At 54.2% G+C, this 9,316-nt stretch overlaps 1 protein-coding gene across 9 annotated transcripts in view; it reads right to left on the reverse strand.

Annotated features, from left to right (window-relative positions):
• ST3GAL2 (ST3 beta-galactoside alpha-2,3-sialyltransferase 2) overlaps nt 1-8,993 on the reverse strand; it is a 64,748-nt gene extending 55,755 nt beyond the window's left edge. For all 9 annotated transcript variants that reach the window (XR_009698026.1, XR_009698032.1, XR_009698031.1 and 6 more), the window contains exon 1: nt 8,835-8,993. The gene's annotated coding sequence lies outside the window, so the exon portion shown is untranslated. The remainder of the gene's footprint in view (nt 1-8,834) is intronic.
• Nucleotides 8,994-9,316: the final 323 nt, after the last annotated feature.

The raw sequence follows: 9,316 nt of genomic DNA on the forward strand, positions 1-9,316 counted from the left end.
TTGGCAGCCTCACAGCCTGTGGAGAACAAACAGTCATTAACAACCGTTCCCATACTTCCAGCACAATCGTGTGCAACCAGCCCAGCCCTGAGAAAGCCCAGGCCTTACCCCCTGCCAGGGTGGTTCTTGGAGCCCATCTCTTGGCCACACCTCTCCATCCTGCTTCTCCTTCTTGAGCAATGAAATGTTATGCTCTGCTCAAACTGGTCTCCTCGGGGCCAGTGGTCCCTGCCCATTCAGTTCAGGCCTTTGCATCATGTTATGTGTGGCCTTTGCCTCACCATCTTCCTTCTCTCCTCTACTAAGAAACTCTACCCAGCCCCCTTCCAGGCGTGTTCTCAACTCCTTGCAGACCCGCCAGGAGTCTGTGCTGCCGATCTGGCGTCTCCCATGATCAGCCTGTCATCCAACCTCCCATGCTGGCTTTGGGGAAAAAATCTGGCTAGAGCAGGGTGAGGGCATAAGGAGGTGAGGGGACTGGGAGCAGAAAGAAACAGGAAGCCTATAAACAGTCACCCCAAGGCCTAACCAGTTTAGGCCAGTATAGGAAGGGAAGAATGCAATGAGAGGCCAGTTGCGTTTTTCTGCCTGAACCCAGGACAGAGGCAGAGTGAGGGTTGGGAGGTGGGGATGAGGACAACGGGAGGCACGGGGACAGCTCCCTTGGCTGCAGGAGCCCACGTTCTCCAGAGAGATGCCAGAGCAGGCTGGCTGCTGTTCAGTACATCCAAGCGGGTTAGCAGAAAGGTCAAACCGATTCCCATGGACGTCTGGACTGCATGGTGGCATCCTGGGCCCCAGCACTACCTCCTCACTCAGGATATGGCATTCCTCTGTCAGGTCTACCAGACGATTTGAGAGCAAATCCCTGAACAGGTCTTTAAATTCTTTATTTACAGATGAGGACTCTGGGGCCCAGAGAGGGGCAGCGACTTGCCCTGGGTCACACAGCACCAAACCCCCTGCGGGTAAGTAAGACAGTGAGAATCCTGTATACACCCAGCCAGACTGGGCCCTGGACTATGAAAATCATCGGGGTCCCCTGACCAAACAAACTGCTTCCTCTTTGGAAGAGCCAAATAGCCCTGCCCTGAGGCTCTCATTCAGGCCAGGCCCCCACCCTGGCCACAGTGGCAGACAACAGAGGGTCTGCTGGCTCCTCTTCCTGTTTTGCACAGGATGAATGGCAGGGTAGGTCCACAGATCCAGGATGGGCAGGAATTGCTGGGATGGTGGGTGGGCAGCAGGGGTGGAAGAAGACACCTTGTGAAATATCTCAACCAGGTGTAAAGAGGGGTGAGGTATCTTCTGTGTTAATCACAGGAAATGCCACTTGAGAGATCTGAACTCACATTTATCCACTGCTGCTTTAGGGTCAAGCGTGAATTGCTTTTCAGGCACTGAGGAAACCCCTTCATCCATCAGCTGCCACTGTGGCCTTGGGTTGGACCTCCCTGACATAAACTGCTTACCCTGCTCCCATTTCATAGCATCTTCCTCTCTAAGGAAGTGCCAACATTGGCTCCCCGATACTGGAAGAGCCTGAACAGGGTTCCCATGCCTCTCCAAACCCCCTTCGGGCTTTCCCATCTCCTTCTACCTGTAGTATCTGGGGTTTCCTCCTGAGCTATGCTGGAGACCCCAGGAATCAGCCAGAAGCTACACAGGTGTGGGTTCAGGGAAATACAAAGCCCTCTGGGACAGGACAAAACAGAGAGAAGGCCAACCCCTGGAAACTCCCTTGTGGCCGCCTCAGACTCAGATGGTTCCCTAGAAAACCCAAGAGACAGGAACTGGGAGCTCAGGGGCTCTCGCCCCTCCCCTGCCTTCCCGCACAGCCTCAGTCCCTCCGGCTGCTGTCTGTTCCACTTGCTCGGCCAGAGAACTCAGCACCGGGCCACAGAGACTTTTGTTTCCTCCTGACTCTGGTTCCCGTTTACCATCAGTATCAAAAGAGGTATTTTGTTTTCAACTGAACTTGGGTGAGAATGAGGGTTGGAGGGAACTCCACTGACAGGTCAGGGGAGAGTCCCTTGCAAACCCAAAGGGACCCTCCCCACCAGGAAGGAAGGAGGTGGTAACTATGCATGGTGCCAGATGTTAACTCATTTGTAGACATTTCACAGTGTATACAAATATGGAATCATTATGTTGTACACTGGAAACTGACCTAAGGTTATATGTCAATTACATTTCAATAAAAAAAAAAAAGGAAGGAGGAGTGGGAGTGAAGGAGCAGGGTGGAGCTGTGGGAGGTGACATGAGTGGGGAGGGGGAATCCCCACTCCCGCCCTCAGTTCCCTCACTTGTGCCTCCTCCTACAATACACCTCAACTTCCCCTCTCACTACCCACTCCAGCCCCTCTGAATTCCCTTCAGCCACACTAACAACTTGTTGATTCTTCCTCACCAGAAAGGTTCCCTCTAGACCAATTAGTTATTCGCATTTGTTGCTGATTTTCTTCCTCAGAAGGCTGCAGACCTGCTCAAGCTGGGAGGCTGTTGCCTGCCCGCTGTGCTAGGACTTTACAGCGGAAGGATTCGGAGAGAAAGGGTGAGGGCTGCTCTCTGGGGTCCCTGGGTCATGCCCCAACACCTCAGGGTCTCCTGCCCTCCCTCAAGCCCCCTTTCAGGAGCAGGACGGGCCTCATGCCTCAACTGCACAGAAGTAGGGCTGCTTTCTGTGTCCCTCTGGTATGTTTCCCTCCCTGATCCTAGAGAGGAAGAGAAGGAGAAAAAAAGAAAAAGGATGCTAATGGGCAAAGGTGATAAACTAGCAAGAGATGAGAAACAGAGGACTGCAGGACAGAGAACGATGCCCCTCCAGGCAGGAGATGCATGTGCTGCCGGCTCCCCTCCCACGTCAGCAGCCAGTGGGGTGATGTCAGTCAACCTCTTTCCCTCTCTGGACTTCCTCATTTGCAGAGTCACATCCCCTTGAAGGAAGAAGCCACATGAGGATGTTTTTCAACAACTGAGAGCAGAACTGTTTGCTTTGTTTTAATGTTATTATTTCACAAATACAAATTTAGCACTGACATCAAAATAAAGAAAAGTTACATTTTTCTCTAGATTTCTCTTGTCCCTGGTTCACCTTACTGTACCTGGTGGAATGCACTGCATTCATAGGTGACAAAATATCACTTATATTTGAATGTTAACAGCTCTGAGGGGAACAGTCCTCTTCACCCCAGGAAGATGACCTTCTCTCTGAGAATCTGTGGAGATAAGTACTCTTCAGCACTGTCCCTCCTGCCCCACCCCAGAGAAGACCCTGTCCCCGCCCTCCCGTTCCTGTAGGAGGAAACTTCCCCAGTTCTCAGCTAGAAAGTTGGGGTAGCCCAAAGCCCAGGCTACGCCCTGGGGCCTTAGGAGAGATCTGCAATGGCAACATGAAAGCGTGATTGACAACATGCTGTATAATGATTTATGAATAAGCACCAAGAAGTGCTCTAGAATGGCTGCTTAGGGAAACACACAGGCGTCCCTGGTGAGCCCCGCCTAACTGGAGGAAAAGCCTGTTGTCCCCAGATAGCAGGCAAAGTTCAGACCCTCTCCTTGCAAAATGTCATTTGGAGATGTTTGCCCCAATAGTTAGTGAGGACTTGTTAACAACCATTCTGAGCAGAAAGGGAGGAAAATCTAAAACCTAAGTCCCCAGAGAGCTGGGCCAGGTCCTTTAGTTGGTAAGGGCTCAGTTATAGGGAACACGTGGTGGGGGAATTTGGGGCATGGGAACTGAGTGGGGAAGGGGAAGGAGGAGGAAGAAGGCCACCCAGGTGGAAGTGTGGAGACAGAAGAGATGTAGGCATGTTGAGCGTGCACAAGAAAGCCCCAGCTGCTTTCAGGATGTACTGGGCCCCTGGAGCTTTGGGGCCCCACCTCCTCAGGGCTGAGGCCCCAAACCTCAGGCAGCATGGAGTCAGGAGTAACGAGCTCACCAGGGTTCCGTGTGCGCTGTGAGCATCCTGCATGCAGCCCTCCAAAGCAAAGACACATCATCTCCTGCAAACTCTTTCTCCTCCTGACTGCCCTATTTCAGCTAAAGGAACGAACCTCATCACTCAAGCAATGAAGTGTCAAACTCTAGCCAATCAAGTGTCTGTTCCAGAAAATATCTACTTTCACAATTCTCTAGAATCAGTCCCTTCTTTTCCATTTCTACTGCCAAGTTCCAGCCTTCATTACGTCTCACCTGGACCCTATCTAGTTTTCCGTTTCCTCCCTCCCTTCTTTTCTTGTCCCCTTATGACCCAGCCATACCTTGCTGCCAGCCTGCCCTCTGCCTGCTCAGAAACCTTTCAGAACCAAGCCCTCCCTTTGCTGTCTGCCGATTCGAGTCCTCGTTGAGCACCTTGCTGGACTGATCTCTTGCAGTGCCCACTGCCACTTCTTCTGGGGACTTCAGCTTTTGGATACAGTCTGGGGGGACTGCCTACCATGCCACCAGCCCTTCCCTGGCCAGGGAAGGAGCATGGCCCAGCCTGGGCCAAAGAGACATATCCTCTCTGGGATATGACTCCCAAGCTGTGGTGACAAAATTACAGAGCACAGCTGGAACAGATTTATCCTGGCGACAGTGGTACCCTGAAGAGGCTGGCCTTTGGCTCCTGCCTTACCCACTCCAAGACCCTGGAGGGGACTTGGGTCCTGAGTCATCCCTCAGATTCTAGGAGTTCCCATAGCCCTCCAATGAAGTCCTTTCCTGCCAAAATCAGCCAAGCTGTTGCTTGTAACCAAACAGGATCTTCTCACTGCTTTTTGAAATACCTCTCCTATGCTCCAACCAAAAGGGAAAACTCCCTGAAAGTGCCATGATGGCCTCTCTCTGCACCTGTTGGCCTGCACACTCTCCAGCCTGTAGGCACTGCTGGAACTCTACCTGCCCCTTCAGGGCCCAACCCAAAGGCCTCTTCTGAACCCTCTACGCGGATGACTTCCGCCTCCTTTAAACCCACAAGCCGCTGGCTGCCCCTTCTGCCTTCCACTGTGGACACTAGTGTACTTGTCTTATCCCCCTCCCAGCGGACAGTGACTTGGTCATTCTCTCCTCCACAACACCCGGCTGAGTTCCAGGCTCAGTAAAATTCACCAGGCTCTGGGGGCAGACAACCCGGAGGACAATTACAGGTTTTCTGGGCAAGACAGACAGTGAGTGACACAGAGCACAGGGTGTGCTGTCGGTAAGGCCTGAGTCTGACTTCCGTATCCTCCACTTACCAGCTGTCTGAGCTTGGGCAAGTATCATAAATTCTGTAAGGCTCAGTGCTTCTTCTATGAAAGAGTGACAATAATGCCGACTCCACAACACTGCTGTGAGGATCTGACGAGCTGACATGTGAGAGCATCTAGCCCGGTGACTGGTGAGGAATAAGCGCTCAGGGAACAGCAGCCGTTATTCCAGCTGTTCATAGCGACTGGTTTAGTAGATGCTCCATCAGAGGGTTGGAATCAGGAGCCCTGGGCCTGCTGTGTGACCCACAGTGCATCCCTCTGTTTCTCAATAACCCCGCCTGTGTCTACATCTGCCTTATCAACCTCCTAAAGAACAACAGGTGGAAAATGCTTGGCAAAGTAAAAGCACAATGTAAGGGGTTCCTCCTGTTTTTCTAAATTTCAGAGATTCCCAGGCATCCTGTCCAGTGTGCAGCATGGCCAGCACCCCAGCCTGCTCGTTCTGAGGGACAGGGCAGATGAGTGCCTAGTTTGGCGTCTGCTTCTCCATGGCCACGCAGCCATCTCTTTTCCAAAGCCCTGGGGCCTAAATGTCCTGCTTTTGTGGGGCCTTCTTTCAAATAGCCATAGGGCAGTGTCTGCTATGTGGTTAGGGGGACTGGGAGCTCAGGCCCCACAAGTCACCCCTACCATCAACCTAGCCAACACTGGGCAGCATGAGAATGGAAGGAAAAGGCTAATCCAGGGCAGCTGCCAGAACAAGCCTGGGTGGGGAAGCACGGTAGGAGGAAATCTCTCTTAAGACTTTACATCTGGGGACTTCCCTGGTGGCGCAGTGGTTAAGAACCCGCCTGTCAGTGCAGGGGACACAGGTGTGAGCCCTGGTCTGGGAAAATCCCACATGCCACAGAACTAAGCCCGTGTGCCACAACTACTGAGCCTGCTCTCTAGAGCCTGCGAGCCACAACTACTGAAGCCCGCGCGCCTAGAGCCCGTGCTCTGCAACGAGAAGCCACCACAATGAGAAGCCCGCGCACCGCAACGAAGAGTTGCCCCCGCTCACCGCAACTAGAGAAAGCCCGCGTGCAGCAACGAAGACCCCACGCAGCCAAATAAATAAATAAATTTATTAAAAAAAAAAAAAAAGACTTTACAATCTGCCTGGATTAATCACCCAAGCAACTGTCATGGCCCCAAACCAGTGGTTCTCAAGTGTTATGGCCAAGAAACTGGGCAGAATTCAAATCAAATCCTAGGCCCCACCCAGACTGCCTGAACCAGAAAACTCTGGGAGTGGGACCCAGCCAGCTGTGCTTTAAACAGCTCTCCAGGGGGATTCTGATGTCTGATCAAGTATGAGAAATCCTGCCCTTTAACTGCAAGACTCTCCACTTTAACTCAAATTACTGAACACCTACTATGCGCCAAGGACCAAGCCGGGTGGTGATATTTCATAAATGAGGACACGTCTGAAGAACTTCCATAGTTTAATGGTGGTCAAAATCAAGTACACAAATACACAAGGCAGGATGGGGTATAGAACAAAGCAACGGAATCAGCTTCCCATCCCTCTCGCCAGACTCCACCCCTCAGATCTTCTCTTGCCATGACCGGGGAAAAAGAGAACTCCAGTTCTGGGAAACTGGTCCCCCCATGCTTCTATTCTGGACTCCTCGTAATTGCAGGTAGTTTTTTGAAGAAGAGTGATCCTCACCCTGAGGCATGTTTCAGGTCCAGAGATTTGGCTCATGGGGAAATAGCCCATGAGGCCATACCTAGTGGTTCTTAGCAACTCGGAAATTGGCACTATCTAGGGTTTGGGCTCAGAAAGTTCCTAGAGAGCTGTGAGCATGCCACAGCACATCACAACACCGCATTCCCGTGCAGGGTCACTCCCTCAGGTCCCTGGCAAGCTCGCACGTGAGTGCAGATGCAGACATAAACACGCACACAGACAGTTGGTCCCCTGGCCTCCCTTCCTCCATTCTCAAGTTACAAGGTTAAAGGCGTCCTATTCACAGCCAAGGGGGAGGGATGAGAGAGGGGTACTGAAGCAGAGAACCATCTGGTTCAGATCAAGATTGCTCATTCAGGACCCCAGTGGAACTCCCAGAGCCTGCCTTCCTGATGGCTCATAGATTTCCCTCCCTCCCCCAACTTCCCACTGGGAAACTGAAGACTGGGCTAGGAAGGGGTGACCCATAGGCAAATCTGCCGAAGGAAGACAAAAAACTGAAAACAAAAAACTGAATTATACACGCAAGTCTGTGCCACCTCTCTGAGCCCTGGCTCCCTCTTTCCTTCAAATCCTGAACACCACGACTAAACTTGAGATCACCACCTACAGTCACTGCATCTTCCTCCACAAAGAGCTCAGGGCACCTAGCAGGCATCCTTCCCTGAACCGGCAAGCCCCTCCAAAGTTAGCAGCAGAAGCAAGATGAGGCTTAGGGGTGTGGTCTCCCAGACTCCTCTTACACCGCCATCTCCACCAATGTAGGAGGTTCCCTCCATCTCAGGGGGACGCTGGAGTCCATCAGGCACAATAAGAGGAAGGGATGACCAACCAGCTTCCAGACAACTGTCCCAAAGACAAGATGGGAGTGTGCGTTACTGGCTAGGATTGACTCACCCAGGGACCCCAGAGTGCCCTGATCCCCCCTCAGCAGCTTTGGTTGAAAGAGGCTGCCACTCCCTTTCCACCACCAGCCCCTCTCTCTCCCCTTTCCCCCCAACACCACCTTAGACTCTGTTCTGCAGTGCTTTATAAAGCACTGTAGAGTAAGATGCAGGATGGGAGATGGATGCAGTTGGCAAGAAATAAAAATCAAAAGGCTAACTTGACTAAACGAGCAATAGGTGGGTGACCCTACAGGCAGAGTAGGCCAGAAGTGAAATACAGCAAGGAGGAGGGGGAAACAGAAGTGGGAGAAAGCCAAAGGGGAGACTAAAGTGAGCTCAGCCCAGAGCTGCAGCAGGGAGCTGGAAAGTTTGGTCCCGTCACCTAGGAATGACTGGAGGGAAGAAATGACTCTTCCATGCCAAGACATGGGCTCAGACCAGCCCCACAGAAATGGGGCATGGACTTGGCCAAGTTCCTGGTTTGTGCCAAGCCTCAGTTTCTCCAAAGTGGGAAGGAGGTCAAGCTGTTAGGTCTCATCAGAGAGAAATGGGCCATTGTGGGTGGCTAGGGGGCAGTGCCAGGTAGGAGAAAGAGGAGTGAGGTGCTGATGGTGCAGAGACATCCTTCGGCCAACAGGAGCGGGGCAGGGGTCTCTCAGTAGTGCACAGGCCAGGAGCGCGCGCGGGGGTTGGCGGCGCGAACTAGGCAGTGGACTTAAGTCGGGACTGGGGCACGGAGCGCTTCCCAGGGCTGGGGCTGGGGCTGGGGCTGCGGGCTGCCACCAAGGAGCGGAACAGCCACGCGTGGGAGCGGCTGGAGGTGCAGAAGCAGAAGGCGGGGAAAGGGGATTGAGGCCAATGTAAGCGGACCCCCGCCCCCACGGGGGAGCCCAGCGCCCCGACCCAGGGGAAGTTGCCGGGGTGGACCGGGCGGGTGTGGGCCGCTGGCCAAGCCAGCTGCCCGCGCAGAGGGGGTTCGGGGCAGAGAGGGGCCTGGGGCGCCCCACATCCCGCCCGCCCTCATCCCGCCCGCGCACCTCAGTCAGCGCCGAGCGCCGCGCGGGCCATACTCGCTGCTCCTGCTGCCGCCTCCGCCCGTGCAGAGAAAGCCGCCGCCGCCGCCAGCGTCTGGACCCGTTATCTCCGCGGCTCCCCAGTCCGCCCGCAGCGGGCCAGTCCCGCCCTTGCCGGCCGTGCCCTGCCCAAGCGAGCAGCCGAGCCGCCGCCGCCGCCGCCGCCGCCGCCGCCGCCGCCGCCTCAACCCGGCCCCTCCCCCCACCCCAGCCCGGCTGGAAGGGAAGGGTGGGGGCAGGGGGGCAACTGCCCCCTCCCCATTCACATCCTCCTGGTCTGTCCCCTCCCACCTCCTCCTTCACACCCCTGGGCATGCTGGGATATGGAGTCCAGTCTGCGCCGGGCCGCTAGGAGTGTCCGGCATCCAGAACTACTACTCCCAGAAGATAGCGCGTGAGCCTTAGGGCTTGTGGGCTTTGTAGTTTCGCCAAGGCTCAGGGATTCT

The sequence above is a fragment of the Eubalaena glacialis genome, chromosome 18 (genome assembly GCF_028564815.1).
Source record: "Eubalaena glacialis isolate mEubGla1 chromosome 18, mEubGla1.1.hap2.+ XY, whole genome shotgun sequence".
Classification (NCBI taxonomy): domain Eukaryota; kingdom Metazoa; phylum Chordata; class Mammalia; order Artiodactyla; family Balaenidae; genus Eubalaena; species Eubalaena glacialis.